The 14,074-nt window shown below is 47.1% G+C and overlaps 3 non-coding genes across 3 annotated transcripts; all 3 read left to right on the top strand.

Moving 5' to 3' along the window:
• Positions 1-6,843: 6,843 nt before the first annotated feature.
• Positions 6,844-6,916, top strand: TRNAR-ACG. Its single transcript has one exon. It is a non-coding gene; the product is annotated as a tRNA-Arg (tRNA).
• A 4,763-nt stretch (positions 6,917-11,679) lies between these two features.
• On the top strand, positions 11,680-11,752 carry TRNAV-AAC. The gene has a single exon. It is a non-coding gene; the product is annotated as a tRNA-Val (tRNA).
• Positions 11,753-12,219: 467 nt separating this feature from the next.
• On the top strand, positions 12,220-12,292 carry TRNAA-AGC. The gene has a single exon. It is a non-coding gene; the product is annotated as a tRNA-Ala (tRNA).
• Positions 12,293-14,074: the final 1,782 nt, after the last annotated feature.

The following is a 14,074-nucleotide window of genomic DNA, read 5'->3' as shown; positions in this document are numbered from 1 at the left end:
TTTATTTTTTTAAGTCATCTCTACACCCAGTGTGAGGCTCGAACTCATGACCCCAAGATCAAGAGTCACATGCTGCATGGACTGAGCTAGGTACCCCTGGGAAATGATATGTTTTAAAACACACACACACACACAAACAAAACAAAAAACAAAGGCAGCAGGGTAGGATTTCACCTTTTGTTGGAAGGCAGCATTCACACGCTTATGATGTCACTGAATGTTCCTACCAGTGGGGACACAGGAAAGGACCGCAAGGTTGTACTCTAGAAGAGGAGGTTAGGATGTACTCTGCGTAAAAAGGTGTAGAAAACAGAGTGCAGTCAAAAGATGAACGCTGAAACAGATTACAAGAAGAAATAAGAAAAGGTAAGCTGGGATCATTACCATAGGAGAAGTGGGGGGAAGGGGCTGTGATTTCTGGGAAGTGACCATGTCAGGGAATGCTGAGCCTCACAAACAACTTTACTTCTCTTGCCATCACCGAGGAATGTATTTGGCGTATGCCATTTCTTCCCCGCTTCCTGTTATCAGTTATTCGCTGAGCTCCTCCTGCATGTGAAGCAGGGGGCTAAGTGTGTTACTAGGGAGGCTACGTCAGGGCTACTGTCCTCCAGAGACTTCTAGGTCAGGTGGTGAGACAGGGCACCAAGACGCGCAGGAACACTGCAAGGCTGTGGGTGGTCCTGTGGGGTTCCACTGAGTGGGGGCGGAGGGACATAAGACCCTACTGGAGAGGGTCACAGGGTCAGCATGGGGCTGGAGAGGCTTGGGTTAGGGGAAGAGGAGGTAGGGGGAATTATGCCCACTGAGTATGAGAAAAGGCAAGGAGGTTGGATTCTCATAAAGGTCTTTAAGAATGGGGAGAAATCCCAAAGGAACTGAGAAAATAAAATGCATTTGCCTTCCCCTCACTTTTTTTTCCAATCAGTACCCTTTTGTGTGGCTGCACCCTAGTATGAGGGACTTGCTGCCTCTCCACCTGGGCGAGGAGAGAGGCCAGGCAGCTCCCAGCTCCAATCCGTGCTCTCTTCTTCACCTGCAGTGGTGAGGTCACAGGTGGGAGTCCTTCATCAAAATCAGGTCAGTTCTGGCCTCAAGAGGGAGGCCCCACACCAGCCCTGCTCCTCCCAGGAATAGTCAGCCTCTCTTTCTGCCCCATAGCCCCCAGCAGGAGCAGTGGCTCATTTCAGCATGGGGGGAGGGAGGTTTGGGTCAGGACTCTAGGAACACCACCCCAGCTAGAATCACTATTCTAGAATCACCTTCTAGATCATTTGGCCGCTTCCTCTTCCTCCATCCCTCTGCTTCCACCAGCTCCCATTCATTCCCACTCTGTCCTGTTTCTTTAGTGTTCTGGGGATTCAGACCCAGGAAAGAAAGGGACCTTAGAGGGAGATGTTGGCCTTTCTCCCTTCTCCTTCCCTAATTCAGACTTCACATTTGGTCAAATTTTCCTGATCAGCTCCCTTCGTCTCTCCTTCCTGAGTTTTATACTCCTGGCCTTCCCTCAGTCCCTTCCTGATACCTGGAAACAGGACTTTGTCTTCACAGTCACCTTCATCCTAGAAAAGGGATGGGAGGAAGAGGAGCCCCTTAACCACCCTGGCTCTGGGCTGGTGTGGGGCTTCTCTGGGCAGAGCCCCTTAGAAACTGGTCAGGGACTACTAAGGAAAAAGATAATCCAGTGCAAATGAAAGGAGAGAAACAGAGTTGGGGAGCTAACGTGACAACATAAGGTCTTGGGACTTTGCCCTAAGGCCACAGACCAAGCTGACCAGACACACTGTGGCCCTTTTTCCTGACAGGTGTCCCTGTGTTCCTGGCATGGCTGTTGCACATTCCTTATATTTTGGAAGAAACTAGCTCACACAAGGAAGCGAAAATCACCTTTCTCTACCTCTCTTTCATCCTCTCACTCAGCGCCACGCTGGTTTTCTTACCTGGTGAGTGCTTTAGGGGCTTTGGGAGTTCTTGGGGCAGGTCCTGAATCCAGAACCATATCTGTGAGAGAGAATTTGTAAGATAGATTATAGCAGGGTGCAGGGTGGGTGGGGGAAAGAAATGGGAGAGACAGAGGAGTCTCTCTGGCTTCCTACACCACACACCACACTCCCATTGGTCAAGCCTGTTTCTAAAAACTTAGAATTGTTAAATTTCTTAACATTTATGAAGTACCATAGTCATTTCTCTTCAATAGGATCATTCTCCCATCAGGAATTCTCAGATTCGTCAGCTCCCATCACTATTGGCTTCAGTGAGCTTTACAGCAACAAATCCAAGGGCGGACCCAAGCAAATACCAGTGGCCAGTGGCCCAGTTACAATGGTAGAGGAATCTGGGTAAAGATGGTTGGCTGACCTCAGTGGTGGTGAGAAGGCTAACTTTAATTGAAACATCGTGTCCAACCTGTTAATTCAAGACTTCACAGCCTCACACACACTCGTGTTTAATCACTGTGTAAGACTGGGAAGAGTTGGCCTGTTGCTAATCCTTGTATGGGTTAGGATTCTAGAAGTTTAGGTCTTCATAAGAGAGAAGACACACTTCGGGTGTGGGGAGGGATGAGTATGCTTTGGCTCTTGGGGACTTGACAGGAAAACCTTCTCATCTTGAAGATTCCCTAGGTCCACCCCTCAACCCCCCACTGATATTCCTGGTCTCCTGGAAGTAGTTCCCTAAAAGTAACCACAGCTCATTCTCCACCTGTGAATATAGAGCTTTGATAAAAACGCTCAGCCCTCTGGAAATTTCACGAATGGAATCTTTTTACTATTTTACTCTTCAAGACTCTTTGTTGCAGGGAACAAAACCTTATTCAAACTACCTTAAAAATGACAAAAGGCTGAATTTATTGGAAAGATGCAGGGATAGCTCAGACTCAAAGAAAGTTCTGGTAGAATCAGGGCTACACGAGAGACTTTGGGGACTAGAACCTGGAGCTCATATCCTTCAGGATACTTTTCTTTTCTTTTCTTTTCTTTTTTTTTTTCAGTATTCAGTGAAGTTTACTGGAATTTCCTGACCCACAGATACATGCATTATCCTCAATACACTTGCTCATCACTTTTGATGAATCACCAAGGTCCATCCTTTCCACCTCAGCCAGACCTCTGTTCCCCTTTCTGAGCCCTCCTCACACTCAGTGGCCAGACCAGTCCTTGTCATACCTTTCCAGACTACCCGGTCTCCAAATGTGGCTTCTCCCCCATGGCATTCTGTCCTAGTGGTGCCTGGTTCAATCTTCCCGAGACACAGAACTGAGAACATTCTCCTTAAAAACTCACTTTGTGGGTCTCTGGGTGGCTCAGTTGCTTAAGCACCTGCTTTTGGCTCAGGTCCTGATTCCAGGGTCCCAGGATTGAGCCCCACATTGGGCTTCTTGCTCATTGGGGAGCCTACTTCTCCATCTGCCTGCAGCTCCCCTTGCTTGTTCTCTCTCTCTGACAAATAATTTAAAATATATAATACATATTATATTAAATATATATTTAATTAATAATTATAAAATATTTATATTATTATATATTATATTATATTATATATTATATGTTATATGTTATATAATTTATATATTATATAATTATAATTAATTATAAAAATAATATATTAAATATATAAGTATATATTTATATGTATTTGATATATTTTATATATATATATAGCCTTCTTGCCCTCAGGATAAATTCCTTATCTTGATAAAGTTATTTACAAGTTGGCACCAACGTATCTCTCAAAATGTTTTAATTTTTTATTATGTGCATGCCATACGTGCAAAAAAGTATTAAAATATATAGGAAATGAACCACCAAATCTAGAAAAAAATATTGTCCTTATATGTGAAGGGACTGGTGCTCCCCCCACCCCCACCTTTCCAGCCTCTTTCCCTGCTGCTCCAGTTTCCTTTCCCCACCATCCAAACCTGGTTTTACCACAGCAAACTGCTTTCTTCCAGTATGTCAGGCACCTTCTGCAACTTTTGATCTTGCACAGCCTGAACCTCTGGCCCCGTATTTCCTTCTTCACAAGGTCAAATTTGTTTCTCCTTCAAGACTAAGCTTTGCTGTGATCTGGTCAAGGAGAGCCCCCACCCCGACTTCCCCTCCAGAGTTCATTGCTTCACTTCCACACCACTCACCCATTTTCTTCTTAATTTCTGGGGTAGCACGTCTCCTGTTTCATTGTAGTTATGAGTTTAGATTGGTCTCTCTGACTGGATGTTAGTTCCTTGAGAAATGAGGATGAAGCTTTGTCTGGGAATCCTTAGCGGTCCACATTTTGCTTGGCAAATGAATATGCAGTAAATGCCTTTCGAGTCATTGAGATGAAATTTTAGAAGGCAGGGATGGAATTGGACATTGCTGTCAATGATGATGACATTTTTTTTAAAAGATTTTATTTATTTATTTGACAGACAGGGATCACAAGTAGGCAGAGACACAGGCAGAGAGGAGGAAGCAGGCCCCCTGCCGAGCAGAGAGTCGATCCCAGGACCCTGAGATCATGACCTGAGCCGAAGGCAGAGGATTAACCCTCTGATGATGACATTTTATTGACAGTTGAAATATCTGCCAGGACTTTACTGTGTCCTGCTATTTGATCTCACAACAAACCTGCAATGTGACGATCGTCCTAATGTGACGATCGTCCTCATCTTGCAGACAAGGTCATGCTGTGACTGAAAAGTTAGTTTGTCCAAATTCCACACAGCTAATAAAAGACGGAGTCAAGATTTTAACCTGGGTCTCTCACTCCACCTGCTCTTACTTTCCACATCAACTTTCTTCCCATGAACAATGATCAGAATAGCAAGTAAAATTAAGACAGGAAATGCCAAACTGGTTGTGCTGGAGAGGAGCAGACTGTGATAACAAAACAAAAATATCAACAGCTATGAAGACGCTGCAGAAACAAGTGTGCGCTGAGAACATAGATGTTATAGACAAATGTAGGTGGCATAAATTACTGATTTCTGGAACTAATAACATAAGACACCTGCTCTGCCCCCAGAGAAGTGGGTGGAGGCCTCAGTTCCCGGTTGAGTGCCAGCGGACCTCCATTCTGTGCTGCACCCATTAGCCTCTGACACCTCACGTCTAGAAACCATAGGATCGTTTGACAGAGCAGTTATAAAGATCTGGGGTGTATGGCCTTATTAACAGCCACAATTATACAATGTCAATGTCAGAGTCCATATGTAATCCTGTACAATTAATGTCATATGCAAGTCATGTACTCACACCGAATACAGTAATGAACACAAACTATATAGGTCAAATTCCTTCTTTGAGGCTCTGGAAGGATCTAGAAATCTAGCTATGGTCTAATGTAGGTTAGTGTAAGCTCTCTGCTCTCAAAAATGCTTTAAAAGTAATTTGATTTCGGAAATGGGGCTGGAGCAGCTGACCCTGCTTGGCCAAGCCACACCAGTTGCTGGCACCCCTGCCGCCAGGGCTCTTTTCCAACAGCCCCAAACAAAGAATTATGATTGACCAAATCAGTCACAGTGGTCCTACTCTGGGAAATAATTGGATTAGGTGAGTGTGAGATGCAAATCTAGCCAGTGTGGGGGACATACACTGGGCGCATATAGAGAAGGGGTCCTCAACAAGATACCAGAAAGAAGCCTGTCTGTTTTCTGTTTTCTTCTGGACTTTATTTTAAGATTGTGAGAGTTTGAGGAACTGCAGGGAAACCAGCTGGAGTGTGAGATCCATCAGTTGAGAAAGGCAGAGTACAAAGAATTATTTAAAATGTGGTCCTGATGACATCATGAGGCCACTGAATTAAGAGGCAGACAGCTTGCCTACCCTCTGGACTTCTTATGTGCGATAACAAAACTACTTTATTTAAGCCATTGAATGTCGTACTTTCAATTGTTGTGGATCTACTGCTGAGTTTCCCATTACTGGGGAAGGATCTTGAGCGGTAGATCTCGGGTAAGTTTTGTAATAAGTTTTGCGTAAGCTTTATGTTCTAAATCCCCCTGATCACTAGCATTAGGGAAAAACTCAAAACCAGCCACATACATGGTATGAAAAATGTCAGTCTGGTGAGCATTTGGTTCACTAAGCCTTCTCATTCTTCTCATCACCTAGGAAGCCTACTTCCCTCAGCCTCTGGCTCTGGCCGTCACCAGCTTTAGCCTTAATGGACACACCCAGCCCCAGCCCCTGAGCACAGAAACCGCCACTGTGAGCCTCCAAGCTGTATTCAGGAAAGGAGACTCCCCTGCTGGACAGTCCTCTGCTGCTCTTTCATTTAAACATCCGAGTTAGAATAGCACAGAATCCCAGACCTGGGATGCCTACCTACCCCACAAGCTAGGCCTTTTTCCTGAAGCTCAGAGGCACTTGTCTCAATTCTTCACGCATGCGTGCAGACTTTTAGTGGAAAATCAGTTCCTGTAGACATTGAGGGTGCTGCCCTCAAGGCATATACAGTTCAGTGAGGAAGACCGCTGAGCAAAGAGCAGTTTACACCATAGGCCCCAGGTGCTGGGTGTGCTCTGCACCTAGGAACACAGGAAAGAAAACCCAGACCGGGTAAGAATCGTGTTTCCTTACTCTGTCTGTTCACGCTGGTCCCTGATTCCCGGCTTCCATCAGTTCTCCAACAGCTAAGCTGTAAAAATACCATCATCCAGGGCTTGGCGGGTGCTTCTCCATGAGGTCTATGACCTGAGGTTGGCAGGATAATGAACTAATGAGTCTTCAAGACTGACCACATTCTCTCAGCTGGGAAGCTGGAAAGCAGAAAAACCGGAAGGGGGCCGGGTGCACTTTGGCCTCCGCGGTGCCTTGTAAAGACTAATTAATGACGCTTTAGAAGACAGCACTGTCTGTAGGGCCAGTGGCGCAATGGATAACCCGTCTGACTACGGATCAGAAGATTCCAGGTTCGACTCCTGGCTGGCTCGGGATCCTCCTTTGTTTTGGGAGGAGATAGGGGTGGTATGCTCTGTTATTTATAACCAACGTGGATCAGATCAAATAATCCCTCTGAAGCCGTTTCATTATGAGGAGGGCCTCATAAAAGTTGCATTACACCTCCACACCCTGGAGGAGGACTGAGGGAAGAGGAGGGGGGAGGTTGGGAAAGATGCACAAAGGAGTAAAACAAGAGTTTGGCTCAAATTGACTATCTTCTGTACCAGCGCATTTTGCACGAGAAAGTCTCCCGTTCAGGAACGCTTGCCTCTTTGTTACTGCTCTCTTGAGAATCCCGCTTCATTTCCTCCAGGGTTCAGCTGTCCAAGCCCAGGCCAACACAATCTGCCGCCGTCCCATAACCGACGGAGCAGAGAAGCTGCTGTCGGATGACTGCAGAACGCGCAGGAATCACAGATGGGGAGGGAAAACCTCCGGGAGGAAGCAGCAGCTGGGAGGCGATGAGCCCTTCACAAGGCGACAGGACCACCTAGATCTCGTGAGTATCAAGGGACCAGGGTACCGGGCTGGGCTCGGCTGGGAGCGGGTGGCCGCCCAAAGTGCAACGGGGGTCCCCTCGCAGGTGTTCGCAGAACAGCCACCCCACGCGGCGCCAGCGGCAGGTCCCGGTGGCTCCCGCCGCGAGTACTCGTCCCTGGCGGGGCCACAGAGGCACCCGCGAGCGGGCCAGGTGACAGAAGGGCCCAGCAAAAGGACGAATTTTCCTATCCTAGTTTGAGACGGACGCTGGAAGAGTGTGGGAGGAGGCCCAGAGAATCTGAGTGTCAGGAAATAGGAAAGAAGGGTCTGGGGTCCGCGGCGCCTTCCATCCTGGCTCTGCTATGACCTGGTAGGATCAAGGAGCCCAAACTTAACCTTTTAAAGTTTGGAAGAGGAGACACATCCCTGGAGTCAAAACTGAGACGCCACCAACGGCACCGTCCTGCCAGTGACAACCACCATTAATAGCACTGGTATGTCCCCTGAAGAAGAAAAGTATTGAGGAATTTGCTCAGGCACTGCCTTTCTATTTTCAGTCTCATTGGTACCAGACCTCCCGTTGTATTTAGGCTTGAGTCCGCTTTGGAAATTCCTAACACAGTCATGGCTATCTCCAGTACCCGGATCACTAGCAAGGTCATGGATATTAGCAGCGTGCTGTAACCATCAAACTTTAAGAAAACTAACACTATCATCAGATCTCCCAAGCATTTCCCTGAATGGTGAATACTAATCCACATTCTAGAGGGACTCTACCTCCCCCTTCAAATGCATTTAGGAACTAGAAGACTTTATTACCTTCTCTTTAATGTGCCTCAACTTCGGACTGCAGTCCCAAACCTGCTATTTGTAAAAGGGACTGTGGGAGTGTATGTTTTCTTAACGTCTCTGTTGATTGGATTCATTGTGTTCTTGAAACAGATAAGTCGATTGATGTTTTGTACACAAGAAAATAAACTCGCTTTGAAACCCCCACACTGGGATCTTCAGACCAGAAGAGGTAAGTTCCACCCAAAACTCTGCTGGACAGAGTTGTTGCCTCCAACTTCAAAACCGAGTCCCAATTCCTCTTCCTTTGTGCCACGCTGCCTTAGGGAATGTCTTTTCTCCTCTAGGAGCAGTGGGTCCTCAGCACCTCTCTATGTAATTCAATATGAGGTCAGATTTTGAAAGGGTTTCTCACCCAAGGGCCATGGGCCAGTGCCACCTAGCAGCCCTGAATCCCAGGGGGCATGCTGACCCCCCCACGCCCCAGAGTCTAGCATGCAGTAGGATCTGTGGAGTGAATGAAGGTGTCTAACTCCAACAGAGTGTGCAGATTTTCTGCCCAGACCACTATGATATGATTTGACACCCCCCCCCACTTTGCAGTCAGCTCTTAATTCCGCCCCTGTTGGAGGGGGTACTGAGATGCAAATTCAGTTACAGTCCAGACTAAATTCATTTACCAGCAAACTTAGCTAAAGAAACTGTCCAAATACTTTATTCTGGCACCAAAGCCATTCATGAAGAAGCCTGGCCTGTCCAACAGTTTCACTCCTGGAATTTTATCCCATGCAGACTCTGAAAAAAGTAAGTCACTCTTAATTTACCTTCAAAACCTGTTCTCTCATTTTTCTGAGACTTTGCAAATTCACTTTGGTATAGCAGCTGAATGACCTCTCATCCTTAAAATGTAATTATGGGGGTGCCCGGGAGGGGCAGTTGGTTAAGTGACTGACTCTTGGTTTAGGCTCAGGTTGTGATCTCATGGTTTTGATCTTATGGTCTCGACATGGAGCCCCATGTCCATATCCGGCTTCCAGCTCAACATGGAACCTGCTTGAGATTTTCTCTCCCTCTCCCTCTGCCCCTCCTACTCATGCTCTCTCTCTCAAATAAATAAGTCTTTAAGAAAAGAAAAGAAAAAGGTTGTGAGCACTGCCTTGAGTGGAGGTGTAAAGGAAAAGAGAGCAATAAATTGAGAAAACTCAGGTTTTTGTTCCCTTTCTTGTCTGATTTGACAGCCAGTGCCCAGAAAGGAGCACAGAAATTTTCTCTATATATTTCTTCAGCATGCAACAAAACCTAGCTTCCAGCCAAAGCCTCAGATTCGGTTTCAGGGCAGAGGGAGTAAAAGCAGAAGATTCCAGACTACCATAGTCAGATTCCCACCAATGTGCTACAGTCATAACCAGAGTCCTTAACACTATCTGATCACGCAGGCCACTAAGAAAAGCCGATTACTTCTACTTCGTATGAGTGAATCATGGCAATTGCCTTCTCACTGAATCAGTAAGAGCTCCAAAGGGTGTCCCGTATGATTGCGAAGCAGAAACAAGTATTCAAAACATCACGGGTGAAGTAATCTTTCTTCTTTCCAGCTGTGCCCATTGACCTTGTCCGTTCCAGAAAACCAGAGGGCCTCACAGCTGCCATGTTGCCTCAGTTTAAGAAATGCTTCTTCTTGCATTTACCCTCTGGAAGAACACAACCCAGAGGAAAGCTTGTCCCCTCCATGTCACTAAGGTCTGAACAGGCAGTAGCTGAGAAGAGCATCCTAACTCTAGACCCTGAGAGGATGGAGACTGGCAACCTGTCCAGAAGCTTATCCCATAGAGGAAATACGGAAAATAAAACAATAATTTAGTATCCTTCCCAAGACAGAATTTTATAAAGATGATGAAGAGAGAGATAGGGAGGGCACTGATTCCTCTCGAGAGGTCCAGGAACAACTCTCTACAGCAGTAACATTGAAGTAATGGCCTCAGTGATGAAAAAGAGTCGGCTGTGTCCAGTCTGGAGCAAGAGCAGAGGGAAGACATGAAAGGCCCGCCACTAGGGCAGGGGCCTCCGTGCACAGCAGGAAGACAGCTCCTCAACACAACCAAACAGGAGATTTTTCTTTTCCTCAGTCCTCCAAGCTGGACATCATAGTCGTAAAGCAGTCTTGGGTCTCTGAAGATCCCCTCTGTTCCCAGAAGCCCTTGCTAGAGGCTCGTGTTGGGCTCTCTGTGTCTCTAAGGCTGAGGCTCAGACTCTCACTAGATCTGTCAGTTGGGGAAGGCATTACCTGACAGCATTTCCTGCTGGGCATTTACAGTGTGATTGGGTCAGTCTGCAGCTCAGTGGGTCCCTGGCGAAAAATCTGTCTTGCGAAACAGGTATGGCCTTGGAAAGGGTCCTCATGGGTTCTGTTTTATCATGTAGTACGCCACCCGGAAGAATTCGTTATGTTTGTCATTAAAAAGTGGGCTTACCACAGCAATGGGCCCAGGCGGCGACGGAGGGTGACGACCACCTGTAACTGCCTGCGGGGGGTTTTCTCAGAACCCTGGTAGGTGCCAGAGACTTCGGTTCCCTCGCTCTCGGATGTCACGTAATCTCTCCGTGCCGCAGGTCCACGCATTTCCACCTGGATCTCACGTTTCCTTCCAGGTGTCACGCTTTTCCCTTTCTTATTTCCCAGGCTCAACCTTCTCACAAATCTCGATCTCCAGGAGCCGAGAGCCCTTCCTGCCACCACTGAAACCGGCTCCCCTCGGTTCGGGGAACCGGGAACGGGTGTCCGCGCTGATCCCCTGGAACTGAGGGCGCTCAGCGCCCAAGACAAAAATGCCCCTCCCGGCGCGGCTGGGAGCGCCTTCTCTCTCCCGGGATCCCCGTCCTACACCTGCAGCGTCCCCTAGGCTACTCCCCGCCTTCCTCCACCTCCTACAGCCCATCACTTTCAGTGGGAGCGAAGTCACTGCCTACCCCGTCCCGTGTGCGCTCACGAAGGAGAGGAAAAAAAAAAAACAAAAACAAAAAAAAAACCAGAAAGATCCAAGATTGCGGTCCCCGGGCAAGGCCCCGCGGCTGCCATCGGGTGGTGAAGACCCCGCCGGCGGGGACCGGAGGGCGCGGAAGTGGGCACAGAGTGCGCTGGCGCGCGGCGGCCACTCCCCGCCTAGTGCGCGCGCTCCGCGGCCCCGCTCCAGCCGCCCGCAGGCTCCGAGGCCGTTCGTTTGTAATTCAAATAATTCAACAGGCATCGCCCTCCCCACCCCCACCCCGAACAATTCCTACTACCGCGCGGGCTTGCTTCCCCCGGGTTCCCTCCTCGTCTCCGTCCCGCACGGCTCAGCCTTGGTTCCTGCGCTCGGATGCCCCCGTGCTTCCTGGCGCGCTTCTTCGCGAGCCCTTCGTGGGTCCTACTGTGACTGCGGCTCGGCCCACTTTTCCCGCGGCGAACGCGCATCTCAGAAGTAGGAAATAGCGTTCTAAGGAAGCGGTTTCCGTAGTGTAGTGGTTATCACGCTCGCCTAACACGCGAGAGGTCCCCGGTTCGAAACCGGGCGGAAACACTTAGTTTCTTTTGCCGCCACAGCCCACCACGGTCTCCACCGCCTGCTCCCAACCCAGCATAGTCTCCACCGCCTGCTCCCGGATGCCGTAACTGCGCGGAGCCGGCGGTCCCCATCCCCGGAGCGCCGGGCAACCCCGCGGCCGCCCTGCAGGAAAGCGCGCGCTCCTCTCCGGGAAAACGCGCAAGGGGCAGTTTCGGCGGCACCAGGTCTTTGTATTGGCGACTTTCTCCCCTTTTCCTCCCGCAGAGGAACCCGTGCCGCCCCAGCCCGGGGTCGTCTGGAGAAGATGCGCTCTGCGCTCAATCCTGTTCTGCGTTAATGGCCTTGACTTGCCCTGTGTTCTCGGCACCAGAAACAGTGAAAAAAAAGAGAGAGAGAGAAAAGAAAAGAAACAGTGAGTAACGAAGCGGAGACTCGCGCATCGAGTCCTGGAAGGAAAATTGGAAAAAACGGGAAGCGTCGTAGGGGTATTAGCTCAGGTGGTAGAGCGCTCGCTTAGCATGCGAGAGGTGGTGGGATCGATGCCCACATTCTCCAGCTTTTGTCTGCCCGAGGCACTTCGGGAGGAAACCAAACCTTCTAGCGCCCTCAAAAAAATGAGCAAGTGGCGGGCATTTTCAACACTGTAGTGTTTTGGCCGTTTCTTTAAAGTTTGACGGCTGGGCATGGTCCAGCCGGGGCTAGCGACGGCCCTACCAAACGTACGCATGCAGACGGCCGGTTTGTAAGACCTGTTTCTTCCGCGGAGACGCGATCCCGAAAGGAGGAGGCATACCCTCTTGCTGTTTTTCTCCCTGTGTTGCCCTGCAACTTGGCCCTAAATTCAACCCAGTCCGAGAAAGTGCAAAACACATAAATCAGATTCAAGAAGTTCAGTAAAGCTCAAGAAGGATAAATCCAAAGAAAAATCGCGTCTGGGCACATCACAAGCAAATCGCTAAAAATTAAAGAAAGGAAAAGAAATTGAAAGCTGCCAGAGGAAAATGAAAAGATGTTGCATGTTTGTGGATTTATCAGAAACCACCAGAGCTAGAAAGGAATGGAAGAATATTTTTTAAACGCTGAAAGAAAAGTAACTCATTCTGAAATTTTATCGGTAGCAAAAATATCCTTCAGACATAAAGGTGAAATAAATACATTCTAACTTGAAAGCACACTGAGAAAATTCATTGGTAGCAGAACAGCTTTTTTAAAAAGATTTTAGACTGAAGAGAATTGAAAGGAAATTTAGAACATCAGAAATGAGAGAACAATAGCTGAATAGGAAATATCTGGGTAGATACAATCGACTATTCTCCGGAGTTCTTTCAAGTTTTTTACTCTTTTTAAAGTAAGCTCTTGATGACTGACAGCAAAAATTATAACACATCATATAAATATACTATATACACAACACAAAGGGGTTAGAATAAAGGTGATAAATGGTGATAAAGTTTCTATATTTGACTTGAATGGTATAACACTCATTCTAAAATAGACTGTAAAATGTTAAGTATGTATATGGTAATACACATACCAGTCACTATTAGTAACCTAGACTAATTGCTAAATAGCTATACAAAGAGATATGGTAAAAAATATATAGAGAGAGAATAGTAAATATGTTTTTAAAAAGCCAAAAGGAAGTAGGAAGACAGAAATAGAAGAATGAAAAACAGAGGGAACAGACCATAAATAAAGTAAAAATAATAGATTTATATACAAACATACCCATGATAATGTTACATGTAACTAGTATAAACACATCAGCTACATACTGCACATAGTCAGACCATATTAAAAATAAAACATGGCCCAAATATGTGCTGACTATAGGAATCTCACCTCAAACAAAATGGCTTAGATAGAGTATAAGTAAAAGAATGGGGGAAATTAAATCACAAAGCGAAAAAAAGTGTGATACAAACATGTATCAGACAAAGTATATTTCAAAGCAAAGAAATTTTCTGCATTGAAAGAGAGATGTTATACAATTATTTGGTGTATGTTACCAAATAGATAAAACTGTCTTAAATGCCCACACATCTGGCCATAGACCTCCAAAACTGAAACAAAGTTGATAAACCTAAAAAAAAAGATAAAGTAAGAAAATCCACAATTATAGTTGCAGATGTTAACAGTCTCTCTATTGGGGCACCTGGGTGGCTCAGTCAGGTAAGTGTCTGCCTTTGGCTCAGATCATGATCCCAGGGTCCTGGGATCCAGCCCCACTTCTGGCTCCCTGCTCAGTGGGGATCGGCTTCTCCCTCTCTCTCTTCCTCTCCCCCACCTCATGCTCTGTCTCTCAAATAAATAAATAAAATCCTTTAAAAAAAAAAA

The sequence above is a fragment of the Neovison vison genome, chromosome 1, assembly GCF_020171115.1.
Source record: "Neovison vison isolate M4711 chromosome 1, ASM_NN_V1, whole genome shotgun sequence".
In the NCBI taxonomy this organism is placed as follows: Eukaryota; Metazoa; Chordata; class Mammalia; order Carnivora; family Mustelidae; genus Neogale; species Neogale vison.
The sequence above is the reverse complement of the archived record's forward strand: the minus strand, read 5'-3'. Positions and strand labels throughout refer to the sequence as shown.